The 27,369-nt window shown below is 47.4% G+C and overlaps 1 long non-coding RNA gene across 2 annotated transcripts in view; it reads right to left on the bottom strand.

Annotated features, from left to right (window-relative positions):
• The window catches only part of LOC139792737 (uncharacterized), a 145,019-nt gene that overhangs the window by 103,584 nt on the left and 14,066 nt on the right, over nt 1-27,369 (bottom strand). For both annotated transcript variants that reach the window (XR_011724379.1, XR_011724378.1), the window contains exon 3: nt 3,119-3,229. This is a non-coding gene — a long non-coding RNA (uncharacterized lncRNA). The remainder of the gene's footprint in view (nt 1-3,118; nt 3,230-27,369) is intronic.

Genomic DNA, 27,369 nt, shown 5'->3' with positions numbered 1-27,369 from the left:
AAGATTTGTGCTCAGACCCCATCCTCCAAAGGGAAGGTAACAAACAGCTGAGGAGCAGTAGCATCTTAAACAGCTGCAGCTGTTTCCCCAGAGAACGTGATTCAGAGCCGCAGTGTTCAAGAGCTGAAGCTCAGAACATAGCAACAATTCTTGCAAAATATTTTGCTTCTTTTTTTTTTTTTTTTTTTTTTTTTTCCTTCTCCCCCACACAGCTTTTTAACCTCTTGGTGCCTATACCGAGTTCATCCCTAAAATAGGTTTCAGGGTGGAACATACTTGCCACTTGATCCATGGCTTGCTAAATTTAGCCAAACACAGGCTGCCTGTATAAGATGGTTCCCTTGAAATGTCAGTAGCCACACGTAAAGTTGCCAATGTCATCCAGGAAGTGGGACACCACAGCAGTTATATTTTTTACTTTAAATAATAATAAAAAGAAACTTTCATACTCTGTGGAGAAGCAACCATAAATTTGATTCCAAAAAAACAGAGAGATGAAAGGAAGGACAGACTTCAGCAAAGCAGCACTTGAGCCAGAAGAGAGCCTTTATATTTAACATATGTAGAAGAGATTAACTCTTTGAATTTGACTAGTGACTGAAAGCTGAAAAAGAGAAAAACCTCTTCAAAGTAGCTCTTCTCATCACAGAGTTAAAGTAGAAAATAGACTGGTAGCCTAGAAGAAGGGAAGATGTGCAGGAAAAAGAAGAATATAGCAACATAACATACAATTCCACTTTCTTAAGTTACCAAGTGTTTCATGTCCATGTCTAAGTTGGTAAATTTGCCTTCTGAAGAGTTATCAAATACCCAACTGCTCCTCCATGCAGTAAGGCTCTGTGATCCATAGAAATAGCCTTTCCTGCATCCTCACAGGGGTGACACTATTGGCTGCTAAGAGCCTTTCTTGTGCAACCAACAGACAGCAGTTTTGGCTTGTGTTCCTTGCAGCATCACAGAGAGCCAAGTTCCAATACTGAGCATCAACCTCGATCTAAGCATTCCCAAAGTAGCTTTTTTTTTTTTAAAAAAAAAAAAAAAAAAAAAAAAAAAACAAACAAACAAAAAAAAAAAAAAAACCAAAAAAAAAAACCTTAAAATCATCCATAAACTTAAACCCATATTCAGAGAATTAAAAATAGACAGCACATTTCTTTAAAAATTCCCTAACAACAGTACCTTCCGAGTCAGAGAAGCTCTTGTAGATAGACAGAACATCAGACCCGCTTGTCTCTCCATGAAGGAGAGGACAGGAACCTGCACCAGGAGCAATGTTTCCAGCCACCTTCATTCTTCCTAAATGGGAAACTAAGACCTGCTAGAGAGGCCAAATCTAAACTGCTTGCTGGAGGGCCAAATATAAAGGTGATGAAAATGGAGGGTTGCACCAGCTGCTGCTTCATCACTTGACTAAAAGCAGGTGAACAACTTGGGACAGCCCTAAAGGCAAGGCAGTGCTGAAACAACCCCATTAACTCCCCTTTGCAAACTCCCCTCTGCATCCACAGGCAAACCTCCTGCCCAGGCTCTTGGACCTTATAGCTTGGAAATGATCCCAGCTGTAAGTAAGTTCTCCTCTTATCAGCATGGAAGACTGGTCACCTGCTTTATTTTCAGGCACATTATGACCTGTGTGCTGGGAGCTCAGCTAAGCTAAGGGGAGGAGGCATCTAAGCAGGTGTTATTAAGGGCTTGTTAGCTTGCAAAATTATCATGGTTCCCACCTAAAGCCTACTGCAAAGCTGAGCAGAAGCAGAGCTAGGCTGGCCAAGGGCTGCTGAGGATTTTTTTTTTCTTAGAATGTAAAAAAAGCCTAAATAAAAATGAGTGGCTTAAAACCTGGGGGAGGTTAAGAAAGTGTCTGTGGATGTGGGGCTCTCAGAGGAAGCTGGGGTGCAGGTATACCTGGCCTTCTCTGTCAGCAGAGACAGTATCTTTGTGTCTGACCAATACTGCAGTCATTAAAATGTGATATTGTACCCTCCTAGTAAGTACAGTCCCTAGCCTTAATAATGTCTCTGTGGAATAACCTGTTGCATCTCAAATTTAGCTAACTCCTTGGGCAACACAGAGCTGTTTTCAAGGCTAAGATGCATGAACTTTTCCTCTCGGAGACTGAGGCAAAGGAATGAAAGATTAACTGTGAAAAATGTGTGCACATGGAGAAAGAGAGCTGTTATGCAGTATCATGCAACGTCTTCCCATTTGAAGAGCTGCCTGACTCTTCAGATAGATAAGCTTTTGGCTGGGATGGGGTGGCTGTGGGATGGGATAATACAGGGGTTTGGACAGCAGTGGGAGAAGAAAGTGTCTGCTATGTGACCAGTGGTACAGATGCTGCTGTGTTGTGTCATCAGTATTGTGCAGACTTCTCCATAAACTAAACTGACCTGCTTGCCCAAAGTCATGGGTATTATCTTCATATCCAATATAAATTAGCAAGATGTGGGCATCACTGATACTGGGACGGTGTAACTTGCATAATTTCTGGCTTTCAGTGATCTGCAAAATAATTCTAACTACATCCAGAGAATGATTTCAGCAGGAAAAAGGGAAAGATGGATGGTTAAAACAGGTGGGTGGAGCCACCAGCTCCTAAATCATGCTGATTCATCTTCCCCATATTTTACATTTTAAACTTAAGCTCTTTTCCTCCCCCTGATAGATATCCCTAGGGTCATCTGAGCATCCAGCAGTTATATAGTTTCACAGTCCCCAAGGCAGCAGCATAAAAATATTCACTTTTTTTTTTTTTTTTTTTGTCGGCTTGTTTAGAGCTTTTAGAGGCCTTATGGCTCTGGTGCAAATCAGAAAACTGAACAGAGTCCCTTAGAAATGTTCACCAGAGTAAAAGTTGCAAGTTCAAAGGGAAGCAGGGCCTCTATTCTTAATTAATTATTATTTAACTCAAATATCTAGCAATCAGTTGGATGAAAATCTCTCTTTGTTTAACACTAAACAGCTGCTGTTCCATTAATGCCTGTGTAAGCTACTATCTGGGTTCCCCAAGGAAGACCTCCAGCAAGAAAAATCTGAAAGAAATATTGGCTTTTAAAACTCTGGCTCTTCTTTCTTAAGGAGGTGAAATGGAGATAGTAGGGGATTCTGAAATACTTACCTTTCTAGAGGTCTCAAAGGCTTTACACAGTTGCACACTTTTAAGATCAGGGCTCATGTCAGGGAGCATCCACTTTTCACAGCCAACTGCAGCAGCATGGATGAATGAACCCTGCAACCAACATGAAGAGGATAAGCCCAACAAGGAAACATAGGGCATAGCCTGAGCAGATACTCTCAGATTTGTAGACCTGCAAACTCTAAAGTCATAAGAAAGACCTAAAGCATCATCCTGGACCAGAGTTCTCTCAGGTGCTAATGTTTTCAGACCCTGAGGCAGAGTCTGTAACTGCACAGCTTCTCCTGTTCATGAAGTACACCTCTCTGTCTGTTAAGAAGAGAGAGCACTGCCCAAGCCATGGCAGCATTAGTCAGGTTACACTGCTGCCTTGGCCAACAGTGGGGTAAAGCAACCATCATTTAGTCCAGTGCAAATGTTATCCTCATTAAGCTTGTGCCAGGAGATTTGCAAATTCAGCTAATCTGAATTGGCTGTGGGTATCCGAATGCAAAATAAGCACTTTCCCCTCTTTAATTATAGTCTTTACATTTCATGATTTAGGTTGCTCCTGTCATTGTTTGCAAGAGAGGATGGGGTTGCATAACAGTGTGTAACACGATACAGCTGCAGACAGGGCTGCTCAACCAGAGAAAGCCCAAATAGAAAACAGCTTCTTCTGTTAACCAGCAGCTGAACAACAGCAGGGAAATCTCACCCATCCCTTTTCCACTGGTACAGGCAAGGGAAGGCCTGCGGGCTGTCCCTTTGCCCTGTTTATATCCAGCTTATTACAGCCACCAGCATCTTGGCAAGATCTGACAAAATTCTCTCTGGTGGGTCCTGCCAAACTGTTTCTGTGCAGAACATTACATTTGATGGGAGTGTTGGCATGTTTATTTGAAGAAAATGGCAAAGTCACCCCAACAATTTCACTTTTCATTCACCAAATGTCAGACCTGGTAGGTCTCCCTCAGGCGAAAATCCAACCTGTGTCAGCAGGACTGCTGGGTTTGTCTTCTCTGTTTTCTTCTGCTTTGTTTTAAACAAATCTGTAGGATCCAATCCAACCACTCTTCAGCCATCATGTTTGGGTCTGGGATTAGACTGCCCTTGGCTGGATCCTCATTCTACTGATGCAAACACTGTGGAAAGAAGGGACACCATTGCACCCAAAAAGTATTACTGCTTGCTTCACGTGCTTCTGGGGCCTACAGGAGGTTCTGAGATCAGAGTCTGGGACCAAATTTTCTTCCTGCGTTCTTCAATGTAGTTCCTTTGAAGTCACTGCTACCAGATAAGCTGCAGAGCATAGCACAACCTTATGTGGACACTTGGACTGAGTGACTTATTTTTAGCTCAAAGCTCTACCTTAAAAGTTGCTTGTTCTAACAACCCAGGAAAGCCCTTGGTGGTACTGGTGAAATTTTCTCTACAGAAGGCACTATGCCTGGGTAGTAAAATATTAAGCTATATTAATTAAAAACCATACAATCGCTTTGAAGTATTACAGACGTGTGGATTAGTTCAGGTTAGTTTGTACAGCACTTTGCATCCCAGTGTTCTAGTGGAAGAGGCTGCACAGATGTGGCCATTTTCAAAATTAGTGCAGCTTGTGGAGTAAAAACTACACTGCAACTTACTAGAATTAGTAAATTCTACCCAAATATACACTGTTCTACCCAAAATAGAAATTTTTAATTGTGTGTGTTGACTGTTATTCAGGAATATGAGGTACAGGGTTTATCAAATGAAATGAACAGCTGCACATGCTCTTTGCTGTGCAGACACAGACTGGGGAATTTAGAAACTGATGAGTGCTACTAGATATAGAAAGACCACCTGAAAACCCCATGGGTGCAAGTTCACAGCCACAGAGATGTGACCTAGAAAGCCTTTCAACATGTGGCTCCTAGTTCAGTGTGTTGCACTGACCTATAATGCCAGCTTAGAAAAAGCAACCCATCTAACAGAGCGGTTTTTTTAACCTGGTGCATGCCCAAACCTGATCCAAGCACATCCCAGAGCGCCTTGGCTACCAAATGTGGATTGCTATTAAACCAACTGCTGCCTACATTAGTCAGGAACATTGCTTAGTAAGTATGTTCAGACTTCTGGTTGTCTTGCACCCGTCTATTATCTGATCTTAAAGGCTACACGGCATTCCCCTGCCAGGGAAGGCATCACAGATGGCTCTGTGTCAGATTTGCAGCTCTCTGCAGATCAGGGTGGGCTGTAGCACATCATTTGCAGTTCAGGCAGCAAGAGAGGAGACGGAGAGCAACAAAAAAAAAAGCATCTAAAATGGCCAGCTAAACACATGACTTCTATGCCAGTTCAATTTCCTTGGGACTTTCCCAGCATTTTTACCCCAACTGTTTGCAGCAGTATTGAGATTCAAGATTTCTTTTTCTGGCCCAGACATCCTAATAGTTCTTCAGCCTGGCTGCAAAACTACATAAACAAGGATGAAATTCTGGCCCATGCAAATCATGGCAAAACTCCCACTGATTTGAGCGAAGCCAGGCTTTCACCCCCCACCTTCCAAAATGTGCAAACCCAGATTTAAAATACATTTTATAAATAGAGCACTAAAGCTGTTCTTTCCAGGGCTGAATAGAAGAGGGAGCTTTAAAGATTGCAGCCTTGCTGGTTTTATTAAACTTTCACTGAGGCTGGCTAACTGTGATGAAACAACAGTCGTGATCCTGTGCTCTCATCGAGATGGTTATCAAAATTAGCAAAAGAAGTGAAGTCAAAAGAGGGAGGAAGCTGAGAATGAAGCTAGGCTTCAGCCCCTGCAGCTTTCTTCCAAGAGCTCTCAAAGTGCTTGTTTGTCTGCCTAACTGCAATTCATCTTTCATTTTCCCCTGTTGCTTGTGGCCTCCAGTCCTCAGTAGGATGCTAGATTCCTTGGCAAAGAGATGCAGGCTGTGTCGGTACCATTCTTCATACTCCAGTGATCATTAACTCATCTGCAAAATTCCTTCCAGATATCTTACTGTTGCTCCAGTACAGCCATGTACCTCCAGACAGCCTTAAAGATTTTGTTTTAGGGGAGAACATCATGAGACACACAGAGCACAGGCCTTTTCAGGGAGCCTGTGCTGGGTCAGGAAATGCTCTTGAGGAAGCAGCATGCTGTACCTTGCCCACAGATAAGCAGCAGCAGCAGCAAGCTTTTCAGCAGGGAACTGCATGGTCCCTGCTTGGTAAGAAATGTAATCCCTCTAAGTCAACAGGGCAGGCAGGGCACCGATAGCTTTCTCGGAAGAGAGCAGACATTATTGCACTTCTGGTAGTGAACTAGTGGAGCTGACACTATGTGTTTCCGCTACCACAGTAAAGCATTTCACAAATAGAGCTGTCTGAACTCACTCCAAGTGTTTGGCAAGTCCAGAGCAGAGTCTCTCTGACCATGTCCTGCAGGTCTCCTGTGGTCTGCAGGAAGCTGATGGAGTTCAAGGGCCGCACTGTTGTTTTGCTTCTTTGTCCACCCTCCAAACTGCATCTAAAGCTGTTAGGAAAGGAAAGCACTTCCCTAACAGGAACCAAAGCAGGATGGAATGTGGCAGAAAGAAGCAGTAAAAGAAGTGCAGGAAAACGGAAGAGGCACGTTATACCATGAGAAGTAACGAAGAGATCTCTCCGCACTCTCTCTCCAGAGATTTGTCCCCTGCTACGAAATCGCTGGAAAAAGCTCTGAGCTAAGCATTTTTCTTTCAGTGAATGCACAAAACCTGTGCTGTCCCAAGACCCGGAGGGACAGACAGCCATTAGAGGGCAGCAGGTATCTAACACATGCATTGATGGGTCCCTTTCTGATAACAGGATGTTCAAACCAGCAGAACTCACCCAGCAAGACAAAAGAGATATTTAATAATAATAAATAAATAAATAAAATTTTAAAAAATTAATCTCTCCTAAAAGAAGCACTGTTAGCCAAGCACCTACCCAGAGGCAGTATAGCCACATACCATCCTATGCCAGGAATAAAAAAGTGTTGTAATGTCTCATCCTGAATGAGCCATCCTCCATCCTGCCCAGCTATTATCCTGGAGATACAAGAAAGAATTATACTTTTGGCAAACATCCCAACTTAACAGATTAATGGAAGTCCGGAGAGAAACATTCATCCTATGGGCTGCCCTCAGCCTCAAGCAATAAAAATAGAAAAGGGGGGGAAACCCTAAAGCACATGACCTGGGATATTTGTGACACGACTTGTTTGGCAAGCAACCCTGCATCTAGTTTCCATCCCTGCATGTCACCAGGTGGCCTGGCCTCACCGAAGAGGGGGTGTGCTCAGAGCACCGTCCCAGCAGAGCACCCCAAGAGCAAGAAGCAGCATCTTTCACAGGGGAGGAAAGGTAGTGCTCCTGCCCCAGCCCATGGTGCTTCAGCAAGAGGCAGAGTTTCACAAGCAGCTCCTCTCTCTCCACCCCACTGATCCAAAGGTGAAGCCTCTCAGTGAGCACATGGTGCAGGGTGGAAATAAAACCGGACTGGCAAGCCAGCAGCCACTTGACTCCCATCGCTGAGAGCAACTCACTGCTCCACTTGGCGTTGCCAACATTTTTAGGCAGCGAGATCTGAAACCCAAGTCAGAGGTTTGAAGCACAACACGATGCGAGTGATTTCAAGTGACAGACACACCCAGAGAGAGCTTCTCAGCCATGGGCTAACTCCAAGCAGCCGACCTCACTCCTCGCCAGGAACAAAATGTCCGCGGCCTCCTGGGGACGCCGCATACGGCTGCTGCAGCAGCACCAGCCCTGGGGTGCTGACTCCTGGGACCTGGCCCCATGGCCAGCAGCAGGCCGGGGCAGCTGCCTGCTTCCACACCCTCAGAGCCTCCCATTGAAAGCCATTACAAGGAAACCTCTCCCTCCCTGGCCAAGAAACAAAGTGAGCACCAGTACACCCTGTCTCCATGGCACCTCTTCTTTCTCCAAGCAGATGAGCTGAGGGTACCCTCAGCACCCTGTCTCCATGGCACCTCTTCTTTCTCCAAGCAGATGAGCTGAGGGTACCCTCAGCACCCTGTCTCCCTGGCACCTCTTCTTTCTCCAAGCAGATGAGCTGAGGGTACCCTCAGCACCCTGTCTCCCTGGCACCTCTTCCTTCTCCAAGCAGATGAGCTGAGGGTACCCTCAGCACCCTGTCTCCCTGGCACCTCTTCTTTCTCCAAGCAGATGAGCTGAGGGTACCATGGCCACTGCAAGCAAGGGGCTGGACAAAGCCCTGTGTATAGGTCAGCAGGGCCCTGCCTGCTCACCCCCAGCAATAAGGGCCAACATGGCCAGCGGGGCCCTGTCCCACAGCCCCTGCAGGCCCAGGGAGGGCAGCACCATCCTCAGGCAGCTCCCAGGGTATGTGGACAGGCCTGGGCTCGCCTGTGGGCCCATGGCCAGGCAGGGGAGGGCTGTGGGTGGCTGGAGAACATCCCTGCAGTGGCATCTCTGGAGGCAATGGGGTCCTGGGCCCTGAGCAAGCCCCTGAGGGACAGGACAAGGACATCAGGGCTGCTAGTGCCCTCAGGGTCCGTGTGGGGTGGCAGCTGCAGATGTGCTGGGCTCCCTCAGTTCAACACCAACCAAAAAGGCCCTGGCAGATGTCTCCTGAGGGGAGCTGTGCCCAGCCTGGGTGCCACCGCCACGCTGCAGCCGCCCCTCAAGTCACCCCTGCCCTCACCCTGCCAGCACCAATGCCTGACATCAGCCCCAGTTCCCACCTCGGTCTCTGCCTGCCAGGTTTGTGATGCCCATTTGCTTTTGTGTCAGCATTGTCCTTTAACTGAAATAGCTCCTCTTCCTCCTTAGCATTAACCTCCAGGATGTATTTATAGAGAGCAATCGTATCCCTCGCTCAGCCTTCGTGGTGCTGGACTAAATAAGCCAAGCTCTTTTAGTCTACTTTTATAACCTCAGCTCTTCAACACTCTAATCCTCCCGCTGCCTTTCTTTGCACCTGTTCCAGCGTGAATCAATCTTTTTTGAACGTGAATGACCATAACTGCCCTGCATTGTGCAGATGGCATGTCACATTGCTTTCTACAACAGAATTAGTATTTCCCTTCTCTCAAGCACTGGCACTTTGTACCAGTCAGCCAGGGACCTTGCCTGCCTCTTTGGGTATGGACAGAGTCATCTTTAATAGCAAACCAGGTCCTGAGAGGGCCATAATGAGCTGTGGCAAAATGCCACTTTGTAACAATGATATAATATAAAACCAGGAGCACTGTATTTTAACAACTAGGCAAAAAAATATTTGGGAACAATACTGTGGACAAAATTTTTTTTAATGTTTGAGAGCCAGAAAAAAAAATCAAAATTCTTCTTCTGTGACAATCTTGCACTTAAAAACCTGTCAAGTTTAATATGGAAAAAACATTGTGAAAGGGCTGTGTGGAAAAGGAGTGTCATGAAAACCATTCACAGACAGTAAAATTATTCTTACGACAGAAGATCTAACCAAATAAGAAGTGTGCTATGAAGAGCAAACGATGGCCAGTGTCCCACATGCCTTTTGTAGCACCTCCAATGACTGCATTACTGTTCCCATGGGGCTGCTGTGCTTCTTTTTCTTCCAGCATCCCTTTTGACACCCATGATGGTCAAGCCCAGCATTTCCATCTTTAAGTTTTCCACACTCTGACTGGTGTAAGGAGCCAGTTTGCTCTCTGTACACGTATGTTCCTGAATATCCATTACTTAGAGCAACTCCAGGGCTTCCCTGCACTCCATTTTTCTGCAGTAACCAGCTAGAGATCCCAGCTACTGTCCAGATAGACTCCACTGGAGCTCATATCACATATGACCAGACAGCTCCTTTCCTTTCTGAGCCCCCCAAACACCAGATGCCTGCACTGATAAAGGAGGATGACCGTTCTGCCTGCTTCCAGCCACCTTCTTCATAATGTCCTTTGGGATGTTTCAAAGAGGGGTGGAAAATCATACAGTGTGTGGACTCTGTTTTCCATCAAGGCTGGGGAGGAGATGGGGCAAGGGAACTTCTGCCAAGCCTCTTCAGAATCATAGAATCGCTTTAGTCACTGCCCTAGGAAATAAGTCTCAGTGCCACAAAAAGAGTGGTGACAGTGCAAAGCCACAAATCTTCAGGGCCTTCAACAGCACCACCAACACAAGTGTTGTTCTTCTCCCATTTGTTTTCTGCCCTAGATGAGTCTTGACTCTTTATGAAAGGTGACCCTAGGGGAGTGGGCTCTGACCTCTGAAGGACACACCAGTGCCCTCCATCCTGCCATGCATCTGTCGTCCATGCCCACCCTGCTCTGCTGCTGGTCACTAGAGGCCACTCTCAGCTGCTGAGAGGCAGCCAGCAGCTGTGTCTTGTCACTGTCCTCCCCTCCTGCCCCTGCCTGCTGCCCTGCTTGTTGGAGCTGAGCTGGGAACCGGAGGGGAGAGCTGGGAGGGAGGCAGAGACAACTGGCAGGGATGAGGAGCAGGGCTGGTACTGGCTGGGGGCGGTGGGAGGGGGGGAAAGATGAGGAGCTGAGGCTGGGAGAGGAAGAAGGAAAACATGCTGCTGCAAGCCCTTCCCGTTGGACTCTGAAGAGAAGACAGCTGATTGCTGACAAGGAAGATTAGGAGGTCCTCCCTTCCCCTGCCAGCCCATCCCTGCAGAAAAACTGCCCCTTGGGTCCTGCCCTAGGACCTGAGGGAGAGAAGAGAGCTGGACCGGGGCATGGGAACAGGGGCAGCTTCCAGCTTGTTTGATCACAGATGGGGCACAGGCTTTGTACAACCAGGTTTCATCTTCCCCCAAATTCCAGCTGGAGGTAGCACATCTTGGGGCAGTTCACCACCCTACAGCTTCCTCAGCAAGGGGAGAACCCGTAAGAGAGAAAAGGGGCAGAAGAGTAGGAGGTGCTGGGGAAGGCAGAGAGCAAGTGAGGCCAAGGCAGGCCCGTGCCCCTGGAGAATCCCAGCAGACAATTCTGAGACGCTCTCCTTAATATAGCACCATCTGCCCAGCTATTTTCTCCTCTGGCTCATGCACAGTGATCTCCACATTACAATCAGCATGGGTGGCATGCTTGAGCTAGCTGCAGCCCAGCAGGGTCAGGCAGCGAGCACTCACAGCAGAGGCACAGCAGCGAGGACTTCAGCCCCAGCTCACAAAAGGCAGTCAGTTCTCCAGGTCCCTGAACTTTTTCTTTTTTTTTTTTTTTTCCTTTTTGCTGAAGGCCATGCTGCTCCCTATTCCCTGCTTTGACCTGTACTGACTAGATCAGCCAGCACGTGCTGCCTTGCACCCAGTTCAGAGCGCTCTGGTCCCTGGGGAGTGTGGCTTTGTGCAGCAGGGGCTGGTATGTTGGGTAGTGAGGGACAACAGCTACATGGGCACTGGACTGAGAAACAGTTTGGGAGGTCTCATGGTTTTGTCACAGGTCACATTATTCAGGATTTTTTCTGTCACACCTCAGAGACAAAAGCTTCATTCTTCTGCACAAACATCACTCTGCGAAAGAAGTCAGCAAGAAGGATGCCACGTTTGTGGTTTGCAGTTTATTTATTTCTCCAAGTCTTGCAGTTCTTCAGGTGAATTAATTTTTTTCTGTGCTTCAGGACAGTAGTAGAAAAAATATTAAAAGACAACACTTGTCTGTTCTTGGAGGGTGTGCTTGCCTACATCTTTTTTGTCTTTTTGATTTTTTTATCTGCACAGACTCTGTGCTCTCTGATGCATAACGAGGGCTTCACCTGTTTCTGTGTTTACCCTGCGTCTCACAAAGTTTGAGCTGCTGTGCAAATAATAATTACAATCACTTATATGGCTGAGAATAAGCCTTATTTTTCTTTTCCCTAAAATGGGTGTGACACAGGGACAGACTGGGCAAAGTTTGCAAAACATTTTGTACTGTGTGCTGATTGCTCCATCTTTTCGACTGCGTTTAGGCTCCTGAGAAGCAAGGGAATTTGCCAGGAAGTTCTAGGGAGGACCAGTGACATGCCAGGCACAGTGGATGCCTGTGCTGCCCCTGCAAAGATAGCAGGGACAAAGATGTTCATCTACATGCACTGAAACCAAACCCGATGATAAATTTCCTCTCGTATGAAGTAATCCTATAGCACAAATCAAGATTAATTGACATCCTCGTGCCTACCACAGCTGCACAAATGGTACAGCACAAGTGGGGCCTGTTCGCTAATCGTGAAGTAGCTAAGAGCAGACCTTGGATTACTGTGGTCTACAGTAATATATCATTTTCCATAAAAAGAAAAGAACACTGTGCTCTCTTTCCCAGCACTGTTTCACCCCAGCTCATCAGTTGCCCAGCAATCACTCTCCTCTCCCAGCACTTGCATGGCAGAAGGAGTCGGTTTTAATACCAGACAAGTTGTGCTGTGCTTAACTAAAGCAAGAGAATCAGGGAGAAGCTGATGGGTGCAAGGGGAAACAGTTTTTTGACAAAAGTAAAAAGAATGCAGTAGTAGGGGAGTTGTGAGGTTAATAGAAGTCTAAAGGCTATTCTGTTCTTTCTAAACGGCTACAAAGTGCAACAGGGACAGGGAGAGTATCTTGACAGAGGTGATGGGACTCCTCGTTCACCTCTTTATTGAACACTCAAAGGTGCTGTTCAGTTACTGCTCCTTTTCAGTTCCAGTAGCCTTTTAAGGCACATACATTATGTTCCCGTGTTGTGAAACCACTCATTTCGCAAACCAGCTGAAGTTTTCAGCCGTTCTGCAAAATGCCAGGCGATAATAGGTGTGCACACAAAATCTTCACCCTCTGGCTATTACTAACTCCCTAACTCAAAGAGATGCAAAACTGTTCTTATGTTCACTTCTACAACCAGGCAATCTTTTGTAATTACTTCTAAAGTCAGTCAGCAACGCCCATCCCCTGACTGAGCTAACCAGTATTTTCACAACTGAGCATTGTAACATCAGCCATTACATTTCAGTCTTGCCTGTAACATCTGCCTCCATTTCCCAGTACTCTGGCCTGCCACAACTCCATCACTCAAGCCAGCCTCCCCAACATGAACACTGGTGAACTCTCTGAAACAATCATTCAAGCACCTATCCATTAACCACAGAGAAATTGAAAAAGTGATCTCAGAGAAAGAGAGTGTACTTCAAGTGGCCCGAGCACAAGGAACTAGATGCTAGGAGAAATGCATCAGTTCCCAGATCCAGGATGGAGACACCATCTCAGTACATGTTCTGCAAGTGAGGATCAGGGTAATACACCAAATGTCAGTCAACGGTGCAACTCCATCAGAAAAAAAGGCAAACAATGTACTGGATGTATGAACAGGAGAAAAAAACTTGAGAAAAGTGAAGTAATCCTTCCACTCAGTACTGTCCAGGCCAGAGCTGGACTGCTGTCCAGTTTTGGACACAACAACACTTCAACAGCAACCAACTGGAAAGAGCCCAGAAGAGAGGTGTGAGATAGACCAGAAGTCTAGGAAACATTATCGAGCGATGAAGAACTGTGGAACTGTGTCTGTCCAGGAAAATCCCAGTCTATACAAATTTGCTGGAAGTTCACTTGCCCACAGAAAAGCCAATTTTTGATGGCCACAGAACACCAGGATGCCCAGAGTGCCTTTGCACATGCCAGAGAGCTTGTGAATGTCTCCAACTTCCCATCACTTGGTGAGGACTGAAGAGAAACCAAGCAGTGAGGTAAAACATCTGCAATTCCTGCCACAAAGCATCTAAACTTTCATTCATTTTGTAAGTAAAATGTGAACTCAAAGAAAAACTGCAGTCTTTTCATGAAACTATTTTACAGTGTTTCTAACATACATCTGAAAATACTTTAAAAAATTATTCTAAGCAATTGGGCCATGCTGTCGCAATACCTGAGCAGCGTGCAATCACGGGGCCCAGTGGAGGCTATGGAGGGCAGTCCACTTCTTTTGCAAAAGGGCAGAAGGCTCCAAAAGCTGGTTTACATTATTTGACCACAGAAACTGCAGGAGTCTTTGGATGAAGTGAGTTCCAAACCAAAATCTTCTGAGTTCAAGCCCACTGCCCTCTCCATCACAGCTTACACACACTCACCACCTTTTGTGCTGTTCTTGTTCCCATTTACCCATTAGGATGAGTAATGCTATAACTATACATTGCACAGCACAGAAACCTACCTGCATCCTATCAAAAGCAACACAGGTTATTGCCCCCAAAACGGGGCTAAACCTAGTCACCTTTGAGCTTGCACGGAAATTGGGATTCAGAATCTGAGCTGGCAGCTGAAGTCAACTCCCACCCCAGTCCCTGCGAGGCAGATGTGTGCCCATGCAGTCTGCATCAGATTAGGAAAAACCTTTCCTCGCTGCTGACGTGTAGGCAGAAACCAAGCATGGAAATATCAAGAAATATCCAAAAATATCCAGTTATCACATTCCTCGTTGTATAGGGCAGTAAAAGGCCTAGCTGCTTTCTGTCTAGATCTGTGTGTGTCTTGAGACGTGTATGTACACAACTTTCATTTCCTTCCCTCCATCGCACAAGCACACATTCCCCTGGAAGGGGGCTTCCTGGCACTCCTCGCAGTTGTTTTCTGACTACAACAAGAAGCCTTTCCAACATGAAAAAATGAACTGACTGAAATCAGACTTTTCCAGGTGGCTCTTCTCCAGTGCCAGCTGGACCCACTGACCAGGGCTGCTTCTACACAGCTGCCGGTGCTGTGCTGCAGCGTGGAAGTACCCGGGCTGGGTGCCAGAGGTGCAGGGAGGGCTGCAAAGCCCCACTGGACAAGTTAGGTGAATGCTTCAGCAGTGAGTCCTCACCCCAGTGCTGTGCTGCCCCAGCTGTACTGACAGGCACGCTCAGCCTGGGGAGGATAAAGTTAACTCTGCTTCATCTGCACAGCCTGCGGGGTAGATTGATTGCTGTGCAGACACATCCCAAATTTCTAAGCCTGCCGGCCAGCCTCAAAACTCAGCACTGCTGCATCCCCAGGGAAATCTGAAAAAATAACTGATTCCATAAAAGTAGCCTATCGGTGTTAACTTCCAAAAGGCTTTTTCCTCCTGTTTATGCTGACAAACACAAAGGCTCTGCCCTCCCAGCTATCCCAATAGTCTTACCCCGTCAGGACCTGCAACTGCTGAGGTGGAGGTGCAGATTTATGGCACTGGCTTTTGCAGAGTGTAATGCTGAGGGATCAAGGGTTATGACATTTTAATGGCCTCTCTTCTCCCCCCGATACAAATGTGGAGCAACCGTAAGGAAAAACATCTGGTTTCACTTTTCTTTTCTCCACCACTGTTCCCATCTGACAAAACCTTGCCAGTGCTCTAGTGAGACATGTGTGCCAGCAGCCTGCAAGAAGCCAAGGCTTTTTTGGTGTCATCACAAGCAGGAGTACAACTGCCCTGGAAGGACCAGCTCCATCATTGCTAAAGGGCAGGAGTACTCAGACCTCATCTTGCTGATGGGTGCACTAGCAGCCCTCCTACATTGCTAGAGCAAGACGAAAGGTTGCTAAAAGTCTGCCCCTCCATCTTGATCTCATTACAGGCTGCACCTCCAGAGGGAAACACAGGCCAGTGTAAGGAATGCCTTGAGAGGAGGCAATCCCTGCTGCGGGTAGGGAAAACAAGCTGCAAGGAGCAGAAGCCCTGCCTCACCTCAGAGTCCCCAAAGGGCTTCTGTGAGGTGGCAAAATGGGCCCATTTTATTTCTGAAAAGTGGTGTGCCCGCCTCTGTGCTTAAGGCTGGTCTGCACCAGAAAAAAGAGATAAGCCCCAAAATCCAGGGGGAGGACAGGACACCAGCTGGCAGGAACTACCTGCACCAATCCTGGTGGCAGCACCCACGCTTCCAGGCAGAAGCAGCATAAAAGACTACAGACTCCAAAGTCTACAGAATCCAGACTACAGGCCTTGGAAAGGTGGCCCAATGCCTGTTTCCACAGGTAGACACCAAGAAACACAGGGTAATCAGCTTATCTGATTTATCAGAGGAAAGACTAATTTAAAATATTTCAAGGAATCTGAAAGCATTTCTCCCTTATCTGTAGGAGAGGAAGGCATCAACTGCAACAGGCAGTGTAGTAGCTCTGAAAAACCTCCAGAAATAATCTCACTCTCTCATCTCAGGATCTCCCATTCTCAAACCCCAGTGGAAGCCAGGTGGACTATACAGACACACCTTACAAAAGAGGGACATCCTAAAAGAACCACCAATTGCTTGCTCCCAGGACATGTTGCTGAGTACCACTAGCTCCCATGGAGGCCATGAGATGTGAGGGTGCTTCATGGACTGAGGTCCCAGCACTGTGTTGTGATGAAGATCATATGTTAGGCATTAGAAACAAACCTTAACACCCAAATAACAAAACTGGTGCCCAAGGAAGGCCGCTGAGGCACAGGAACCAAAAGTGTTTATGGAGAAGGATTTTGAACATCAAGGCGTGCAAAAATTATCTGTTTTGTGCTGTGGGCAGCAAGAGAAGACCCAGGGTATTGTTTTCCAGTTTCTTTCTCTCTTTTTGACTGCCCTTCTTGACTATGCCAATAAAAAAAACACCACTCCCTCCTCTTATTCTTTTTCTTTGTTTACTTAACTTTTTTTCCTCATAGCAACTGCATAAAGCTGAAGCCATCTGATATTTCCAAGTAACCAAGACCATTATTCACTGAAGGCACTGGCCTGGATCCTAATTGCTGCTGGTCTCCTACTCAACACAAGCGTTGCAAACAGCTGTAAATATCTTTGTACAGTACTCCACTCAAGTCAAGCCGACCCTAATTCTTACAAGTCCCCTGGGATACAAATAAAACATTATCAACACACTGCCAGAGAAAACAGGTGTGCTAGGTACTCTTTGGAAGGGCAAGCAGAGAGAGGAGCCAAGGTAGAAATGTAGTTTTACACCTTTTTCCAAGGCGTGCAAAAGGGAAACAGGTGAAAGGAGTCAGTGGTCACCAGTACTTGCTGGCCATGAGATGGGATGAAGACACCTTACAGCCAAGTAACACTTGGACAATGAGGAATTTCCGGACCATGTCCCAGTGCCCTGAGAATGTTTGTGGAGTAGGCTGGAACATTCCCCTTCCCACATCACCCTTCCAAGCCTTTGTTCTGGGCATGCTGCTATTCTGGTATTTCCCGATTTCTTCACCCTATTTCCCTCTATTCACACAAAGGGCCTGTGTTTCACACCAACCTTTGTTTGAGGCCGTAGAGCATCATAACTGCCAGGTAACAATACTGCATTAAAAAGGTGACAAGATTGATATAAAACCCCCACGAAGGAGGAGAAGTCTGCTCTTTGCACTTCTCTGTGCCAGAGTCACAGAAAGGAGAAAAGGATAAGGCAGCAAAGCATAAGAAAAAGTGCAAAATATGATGCTTTTGTTTTCATCTACTTCACTGCTAGATATACACATAGATATACACACATAACCAGATGAATGCAAAGAAAAAAAAAAAAGACATAGTGCAAGAACCTGACTATTTCACAATTAAAAAAAACCACCATAGTCACTAAAACATCTTTTTGGGTTTTTTCTTTTCAAAATACAGTTGCCATCAGAGATGGGAGAGAGAGAAGTCCGGTTTCTTACCAGCTCCCCAGAGAGTTAGGCACTTAGAACACTCCCTCATCTTTTATTGCCCTTATTCTTCAAACCCTGCCCAACCCCTGGGTGATTTTACACTGCCCTTCTGCTCTCTTTCCCATCTATCACACGGTATCTCCCTTTCCTGCTCACTTCCTCCTCTTCTCTGATCCACTCATGCATTCCAGCTTCCCTCGCTCATCCCAAAGGTTGCTGGAACATAACATTCCTGTGATGCCTTCGGCCCCTCATCCCACATGGCTGCCTGCACTCTGCCAAAGGGGCTCCCATCCTGACAGTGGGGCTGCAGGAGCCTAAACCTGCTGCTTCTCGTGGCCGAGTCAGTTCAGCCACGCAGAAGAGCAGAAACTCTGGTGAGAGATTTCAGCCTAGCTGGGGGAGGCAAAGAAGGCACAGTGCAAAAGTCCACTGCTACATACCAGGAGATGGAAATCAGTACAGCTGGTACTGTGTGTTCAGGTCTCAGCCAAAGTCCTTTCTCTCAAGGTTGTGCTGACAGACTATGAAAACAACGGCTGAAAGCACAGCAGGAAAGCAAGCGATGGGGAACTTGCCCCAGAAGAAAGAATTCATGGAGAGAAAGGTTTAACTTGTTTTGTTTAGATGTCAAGTCCTTGGCAGGGATGTGTCAGGATGGAGGATGAAAGGTGTTAATCCAACACACACCTAATGTTTCTTGATGCACAGGTGTATTTCTTCCAGCCTTTCTATATAAATGCTCTCTTTAAGACTTAGTCCTTAATGAATGACATTACAGAAGGACACCCCTTACCCCCCATATGCTCCAAGGCAGGAGACAAGCTGTAAATTAAGACATTTGGCAAGAAGATTTTTGCCAGGAACAAATATTTGCCATCGTTCTGGGTGGCTGCTATGCCACACTACATTATTCCTGGCACATCGCAGTGGATAAATATTCTTGGAAAAATAAGTAGGTTTCTGCCATCACGGCAAACGGATGACAAACACTTCAGGCCACTGAACCCTGGGTCTCCATTTCTTCTTGTCAAGTTGGAGGCCCTACCCTGGGTAGGACTATGCACACAGCTGGCTTCCCCTGTCTGCTGGTGGGACAAAAGAGACCCAGATAAAGAGTACGTGTTAGAAAGCTGCAGACACACAGCATGGTGAAACCTGCTTCAAGGGCTGCAGACACATCCCCTGTGCTAACTTAGCCTCCTCTCAGGATCTCTCAAGATTTCCACTGCTATTTCATTTAATCTCTTGTTCAAGTGCCACGTCTACCGGGCAAACGAATTCCCTCTGCTCCCTTTTGCCAAGTTTCACTCCAGCATGTCAAAACCACTGCCCTACACTGCAGCATTCCTTTCCAAGTGAACTATTCCCCCGCTCCCTCCCGCGGGTCCTGCTGATGGCAGCTTGAGGTTGTATAAATGTGCACTCTCTCTTCTGGATAATAGCGAGAACCAGGATTTCCTGGTGTGTCAGAAATGGGTTTGCCACTCCAGCCTCTGTGAAAGGGGTGGGACAGGAGGTGAAGCAGCCATCGGGTGTTACAGTTCTGGGTCTTGTCTGTGCACCTTGACATCCCGCCAGGCTATAATAAGAGAGACCTGCAGGGAGCAACATATGTCAAAGTTGGTAATTTTCCTTCCTGCCTTTGCTCCTCAAAACCTCCTCTACTGGATCGGTGCCCGCCCAGTTCCTTCTTTGGAGAGCCAACGAAGCATGCACACCACACAAGCAGCTGCCAGCTCTGCTGGAAAATGTACAGACCCAAAGATCACCTGTGAGAGCACACAGCCTTGGTGTGAGCTGTTCTGCACGTCTGCAGCTTGACAATGCTGCTGCAGCTTTGGGAGGAGGCAGCAGCAGACCACAGAGCCGACTGGCCACTTGCAACCCGCAGCCAGAGGCACCTCTCAAAAAAAACATCCTCCCTGCAGCAGGGAGACCTTGAAGAAGCAGCCTCCCAAACCTCTTCTCATTTTTAAGTCAATACATGCTAGTAACGCCTCCTCTCCCTTCCCCTCCCCCAGTAATTTCCAGCTTCCCTGGACATTCATGGTGTCAGTCCACATCTGGAAAGGGCATCCCTGGACCATTCGCAGCTGGATCAGAGCCAGATGTGGGAAAGGTTTGAACACTCCCTTGCATTGTACTCCTTCGGGCTTTCTTAGTGCTCACCACGCTCACTACAAGAATGCTCACACCAAGAATGACTTCAGGTGGTGCCTACTTGTGCTGTTGTGCCATGCCTGACATTTGGCCAAGATACAGCCCTGTTGCTGGGCAGATGGGCTTGGAGAACTAGCTGGCGCCATTTTCTGTGGGGCTCCCGAATTTGGACTCACAAGCAGAATTACCAAAAATTGCACAAAAGAGACACAGTCTCTTGAGGTTTGCAGAAGTTTCAGTAACTTGCAAAGCATCCGGGTTCTCAAATGTTACTATGGACATAATTAGATGCCTTATCCTTTGAGGCTCTCCCATCCCTCATCAGGGCCAAATTGGCTTAAGATTTCCTGTGAAGAAAACCCATAAACTCGCCCGGCTGGCAACCTTTCAGCTCCCAGTTGCCAAAGTGGATCTCCTTCCTCCTGCTTCCTTTCCTCCAGCCTTCCACACTCCTACCTCTTCTCCAACTACTCACTTTACACTTTCTAAGTCCCTACGTGACTAGGGGGCTTACAGGCTGTTTATTTCTGTGATGTTAATTCCAGGGAAAACGGGAGCATTGGTGTTGTTATCACATGACTGATTTCACCACACTGTCTGCATCAAGTGCAGGCAGGCTCACAGCACTGGGATGCTCTCAGAGCTGTGGAGAGGAGAATCCAGCAGCTCCTCTAATGGAAGCAGGGAAGACCACATACAACTACTTCTGCTGACTTATTTTTAAATGATGGCAGGCATGGCATGGACGGAGAAATGCAAAGATTCATAGTGCAAAATTATGAAAACCACAGTGATCTAGAAGGTGCTTTGAGCTGTATGTCACTTTATGCCTCTGCCCGTCTCTCAGCTGTCTCTGCAAGTGATTCAGAAAACCCCATTTAATGAGACTCAGCTCTTGCCATCTGTTAAGTGAGACCCTATGGGGACTTGATATTGTAGTGTATTGCATAAGAGAACTGCCTTTGATTTAGTGTATTTTGTGCAATGTCCCATCATTCACAACCATCAGAGTGAGGCCTTAAGGGTCCTTTTCTCTTTAGGTCATAATGACTCACTGTCGTGGCCATACTGACCCTCTGCATCTCCCCAGCTCTGAGTCACAGGCTGGGATTATAGGGACATGTTTAGGATTACAGATAAGCCATCTTCCAGAAACCTCTTTCTCTCCCTCCTCTGCCAGCATGGTTTGGGATGGAGGGGACCTTAAAGATCATCTAATTCTGAATCCCCTGCATGGGCAGGGACACCTCCCACAAAACCAGGTTGCTCAAAGCCCCATCCAACCTGGCCTTGAACACTTCCAGGGAGGCAGCAGCTACAAACTCTCTGAGCAACCTGTTCCAGTGTCTCACCACCCTCACACTGAAGAATTTCTTCCTAATGTCTCTTCCATCTTAAAACCATTACTCTTTGTCCTGTCACTCCATGCCCTTGTAAAAAGTCCCTCCCCAGCTTTCCTGTAGGCCTTTCAGGTACTGGAAAGCCCCTTTAAGGTCTCCTGGGAGCTTCCTCTTCTCCAGGCTGAACAAACCAAACTCTCTCAGCCTGTCCTCATAGGAGAGGTGCTCCAGCCCTCAGATCATCTCTGTGGCCCTCCTCTGGCCTTTCTCCTAGAGCTCTATGTCCTTCCTGTGCTGGGGACTCCAGAACCAGACACAGGGATGCCTATGCCTGCACATCCAGGTGTCTGATCAAAGATATCCATCAAATAGCTCGGTCAGTGACACTCAGGCATGTAAAGCTGGGATGGCACAAATCTGTCTTTCTTTGTACCAGGAAGCCTTTTAAAAGTAAAACAAAAATATCTCTTGAAATAGGTGGCTGTTTTGCAGGATGCCAGACACTCCTGAATGGGCCCTGGGTGGCAGAGAACAAGGGCTTCATTTTATAAAGCTTCGAGATACCCTTTGCACTTTTGGAAGCAGTCCCATGCCTGTCTGTCGTGGTGAGGTGGCAACCTTATTTCTTGAAGATGCCACTTATTCTGTCAAATGAACCCAGGAAGATGCATATTGGTGTGGCAGCTCTAGGCCAGGCCCCTTCTGCCTGCCTGCACCAGACCTGTCTGCAGCTGTGGGGAGAGGCAGCAGGCTCCAGGCAAGGTACAGCCAAGCAGTGCCATGGGCAAGGGAAGGAGAACACAGACCACAGAGCTCTGGAGTGGGGAGAGCACTGAAGGAGAGGCCCTCTAAATGAGATGAGGCTGATGATTGCTTTAGTCTGAAGGTGCTGGAAATCGGAGATGGTGGGAGCAGAGCTGATTGCCTTGTCCTGGCAGGGTGTTTTTGCTCCCCTCCCACAAAATCCCTGGCTAAGCAGTACCTGCCATTTTGGAAGAACATCTGCAGTGGCCCTAGGGGATGCATACCCTGCTGTGCTTGGGAAACATCTCCGTGGGTGCTTGAACATGTCTCCCAGGCTAGTGCTGCTGGATACCTGATCTGGTTTTATGGAGATGGAGACGGTCACATGCAAGCATCATCATCTGGAAAGTGACTCAAGAGTCAGATATGGACTTTAATAAAATGTATTGGGGAGGAAAAAAAAAAAAAAAAAAAAAAAAAAAAAAAAAAGAGGGAGAAAAAAATAAAAAAAGGAGAGACATCAAAATGAGCAACAGAGGACCCAGAACTGCTGGATTTCACACTCAGTTGATTGTTTGAATTAATTACAGAGGAGATGTGTGTGCGTGTGTGTGTGTGTGTGTGTGTGTGTGTGTGTGTGTGTGCTGTGTGCTCCCCCCACACAGCTGGAAGCTCCACTGTTAGCCAGGCCACAGGAATCAGATGTTGCAGAGGATCCAGTTGCACCCTACATTTCCACATCTCCCCAGGTGAGCGTCTGGGTTTGGTTTCCGCGGCTCCCCGTCAGGGACAGGCGTGTTGGTGCCTGCTCCCTGCCTGCCTGCTTTGCCTCCCCGCGGGGGGGAGAGGGGAAGAAGCCGAGGAGTTGTTGGGTTTGCGTTTCACCGCTGCCTGCACAGCCCAGGTCTCCGCGCAGCTCCCGCGGCCTCCGGGTCGCAGCGCGATGGGGAGCGGGAGGGAGGCCGTGTTTACACAGGCCGGCGGCCGCCCTGCGGTCACCATGGCAACCTCCCAGGGTCAGCTTATAGACCGAGAGGAAGTTCACTTTTGGGGAGTTCAGCTTCCCAACGCCAGCATCAAGCGTGGCTAAAAAAAAAACAACAAAAAACAACCCAACAGAAAAGGCCAGGCAGTGGGAGGAAACACATTTAAAAGAGTTTCCTATGTGCAAAACCACCCAAGCTTTCTCCGTCACCAGGAGATAGGATCACAGAATGGCACCTTATAGAATCATAGAGGGACACCTCCCACTAGACAACGTTGCTCCAAGCCCCATCCAACCTGGCCTGGAACACTTCCAGGGAGGGGGCAACCACAGCTTCCTTGGGCATCCTGTTCCAGTGTCTCACCACCCTCATGCTAAAGAATTTCTTTGTAATGTCTAACCTAAATCTCCCCTTCTCAAGTGTTAAGCCATTTCCCCTTGTCCTCTCACGACACACCCATGCAAAAAATCCTACCTCAGCTTTCTTGTAGGCAATGGATGGAGCATTCCCTTCCCCTCTGTGAAAGGCAAGACACCATTCATCCAGCTGATGCCTGTGCCCAAGGAATATCTCCCCTCTCCAAGGGGTATCTCCCCTCTCCAAGGGGTATCTCCCCTCTCTGGCAAGATGCCTGTGTGCTTTTGAGAGCCGGGCAGTGGCAAATCAGTGCAGGGTGGTGCCATGCTTCCAGAAACACTGCCGTGATGGCAGCCCCAAGCTGAGAGCCACAATCCCAATGTCCAGAGAGTGCTCACTGCATTCCCTGGGTGAGCAAAGGCTATTTGCAGACCTTCACATTGTCTCCCATGGCAGGAAGAAGGACCAGGCACTGCTTTTTCTGGTCTGGAAGTAAATGAGCAGTTGCCCATGCCTTCCAGCTTAGGTGCCCTTTGTGGTGACACGTGGTTTTTTCGAACTTACCATGCTGAGACTTAGTCTGCATGGGTGTTGTCAGGGGTACTCTGATTAAATCCAGAACAAAAACCAGGAGTCTCTGAGGTGGTGCCCATGGAAACACCCTCTCTCCAAACACTACCGTCTTCCCAAGACAGCTCTCCTTGACCTGCATGTCTCTTTGCTGTGTTCTATCTCTCTGCTAAAATGGCCCCAATACTGCCCAAGAGCTGAGAGAGCATCTGTCAGATGTTGTTACAACAGTGGGACAGTGTCAGAGTGTAATCACCCTGGGGAATTGTTTTTTCTCAGGGAAGGAGGTAATAAATGCAACATCTCCTTAGTCACAAGGGAAATCAGCCTGTGGCCTGCAGTCATCCTCTCCCCAGCAGCTCCCATTGCTGGATCCAAAGCAGCAAAAGAAAAAGAGGCTTCTTGGGGCACTGGTGCCCAGGAACTACTTTAAAAAAGGGTCCTCCCCCAGATGAGCAAGGCCAGCACTAGGTGGGAGAACAGTCCCCAAACTAGCTGAGCTTCCCTGTGCATCAACTCTGTGGTTTCAGAGCAGGGTTTCAGTTTACCTACCCTGCATGACAACCTGTGTGATGGATATAAGGCTATAAAGAGATCTCTGCACCCAGCAGCTGGTGGAGTAAGGGCCCTGAGGAGTCCTGTGCTGGGTCAAGGACACATTGCATTGGACATGCAATGGGTACTCCTGTGCCTGGCCTTGGCAGGGGTGGGGAAGGTAGGGAGAAGGAAGCTGGTGAATTCCAGGGAGAAATTTTCCCCTCTAAAATGACAAGTTACATCAGCTAAGGAACTTTCCAGTATAGCTTCTTCTTCTCCTTCTGCCCATGAAGATCTATCCACCAGAGCTTAGAAGCTGGCTGACTGAGAGCTAAGATGAATGGTAAGAAACACTGGTGGAAAAGCAGTCTCTGGAGAGGGGAGAGTGACACCATGAAGCACTGTTTAGGAGAAAGAAGGACCACATGGATGTGACAGAGGCCTCTGAAATCAAAGTGATAAAAAGAGAGGACAGATAATGAAAATACAGGGGAAGAATTGCAATGAAGACCACGGAGATGAGAAAGGTGGATTTGTGAGGTGAAGGAATTAATCTGGCCATACAAAGATGTCAGATCTACTCGAGAAACAGATGTAGTGAAGGTGCAATTCATCTCATCCCAAAGCAGATGTCAGATACATCGTACATTTACTTCTCCCTGAAAAGAAGAGATGCAATGATGCCAGAAGAAGACATGCACACCCATGCAGGTCAAATTTCAGTGAATGAACCCTTTATGCCTAATAATCCTCTGCTCTTGGGTGGCAAGCGGAAGGGCAGAGTTTTGGGATGAGGGCTTCGTGTGTGTGTGTGTTTGAGGCCAATTTCCTGGGAGATTTTCCCCAGGGCTGGGTGTTGCCCAAGAGAACATGAGTAGGTTTCAGTGCTGCTTTACTCCTGAACTCATCAGCAGAGAGAACTCTCCCAAGGAAACTCCACAGGTGGGTTTCACTTTTGCTGGCAACACCCATCTGGTACGTTTAACCCCACAGGCTTTGAGTGGGGGATGGCAAGAAAATGCTAAGTCCAGGAACAGCGGGCAACCTTGCAGGACAAACCACAGGGTTTAGCAGCACAGACTGCCAGCTGGCATGGACCCTCATCCTGGACAGTGGCTATGGCACAGCAGTGATGACCACGGGTTAAGCACTGCTACTGTGTGGCCGTGACAAGTGGGCTCCAACATCTCCCAAACAACCTGTGGTTCAGGCCCTGGCTTGGGAAGATCTTCTGCCATCGTCCTCTCTTTCCTGGTCTGCATGTGGATGAGTCAAAAGAGCTCCTAGTGTCCTCAGTGTCACCTGAATCCCACACAGCCTGCTGCTAGCCCTTGTTACAGGACAGACCTTCCTGATCTCCTTACAGTGATTAACAACAGCCTTTCAGATGCATTAAGGTCAGGAGGAGCCTTCTACAGGGTCAGCTCTTGTCCTAGAGCACCGAGATATGCTTCCCACTCCTTTTCCCATGCCAGTCTCTGCCCTCAGCACCTCCGAATCCCTGCATCTGCCTCACTGTACAGCCCAGGCACAGTGCATGGGGATGCTGCCATATGAGCTGAACCAGGCCACCTAGAATGGCAAAAAGCAGGCGGACACCCAGGTGACTAAGGCACCAGCAGCAGCTCTTTGGAAATGCTACTTGGGGATTGGGTGTGGAGTGGTTTTGACATTTTCTTATTAACACCGTATGAAGAAAAATACCTTAAAATAAGGCAGTGGTTATTGGAAGCAGCTGCAAGGGACTTGCCACCTCCTCCCCCTGGTCCTCCACACCCACAGCAGCTGCAGGCGAGGGGTGACAACATCTCAGCAGTGGCTGTGTCCAACATGTGCTCGGTCCTGTCTATAGGGCAGAGGTCCGTGTGAAGCCCCAGCCAGAGCAAAAGTTCAATCCAAGACATTGCATAAAGATGTAAAAATGTAAGTGTTGGTACTGGCTCACCATCTGCTTCTAGCTACATGTAACAACACAGTAAATACCATTTGCATGTATTTTCAGATTTAATGGTCAGATAAGTGGTAAGAATGGCATGAAAAAAGGTCTGCTTAGAAACAAGTAGCTAAAACCAAGTATCTTCATCTTCTTTGCTACCACTACTTTGTATGGAAATAATGCTTACATTAGTTAGCCCATAAGTGGTCATCACAGAGAGTAAAAATAATTAGGGAAGAAATAATAGGAAGGATGTTATTTAAGCTTATAAATGTTTCTATATCCTCACCTGTGCTTGGGTGTTGCCACTGCACCCACCTCAAAGGATGTTTATTGAAAGGGAAAGATTACAGAGAGAGATGACAAAAATGGCATTGAAATAGGGTGGAAAAGGCTTGTGGAAAAATCCTTTACCCCATAAGCTCCTCTGGCTCATTAGAGAAGAGTTAACACCCTCAAGCATAGAGGAGGCCAAATCAGCACAGAAAAAACTAGAGAAATATTTGTTTGCTCACTTCTGCCCCAAGAACAGCTTCACCATTTTATGGTTTTCTCACCCTGCCCTGTGCCATGGGCTTTGGACTCAGCACAGAGCCCTACATGCAGCCCAGGGATAGCTTTGCCCCTTAGCTTTAGGAAGCATGTGAGCCCTCGGGTTTTGAAATAGGACACTAGTCACTGAATGATAGTTAGGATGAAAGTCCCTCCCCAACCAACTTAACCCTTAACTCCCTAACATGAAGTGTTTTATCTCGGTCCCAAAGCATTGGATGCTCAGTGCTGCCCAAAACAGGCTGCTTGCTGCTGCCCTGATCCTGCACAGCACATCTGCCCTCACAAAAGCATCATGTTAGGTTGGATATTAGAAAGAATTTCTTTATGGAGAGGGTGATCAGACATTGCAATGGGCTGCCCAGGGAAGTGGTGGATTCTCTGTCCCTGGAGATATTTAAAAAGAGGCTGGATGTGGCACTCAGTGCCATGGTCTGGTAACTGCAGCGGGAGTGGATCAAGGGTTGGACTTGATGATCTCTGAGGTCCCTTCCAACCCAGCCGATTCTATGGTTCTA

This window comes from Heliangelus exortis, chromosome 2 (assembly GCF_036169615.1).
Source record: "Heliangelus exortis chromosome 2, bHelExo1.hap1, whole genome shotgun sequence".
Lineage (NCBI taxonomy): Eukaryota > Metazoa > Chordata > Aves > Apodiformes > Trochilidae > Heliangelus > Heliangelus exortis.
This window is presented reverse-complemented; position numbering and strand designations above follow the sequence as displayed.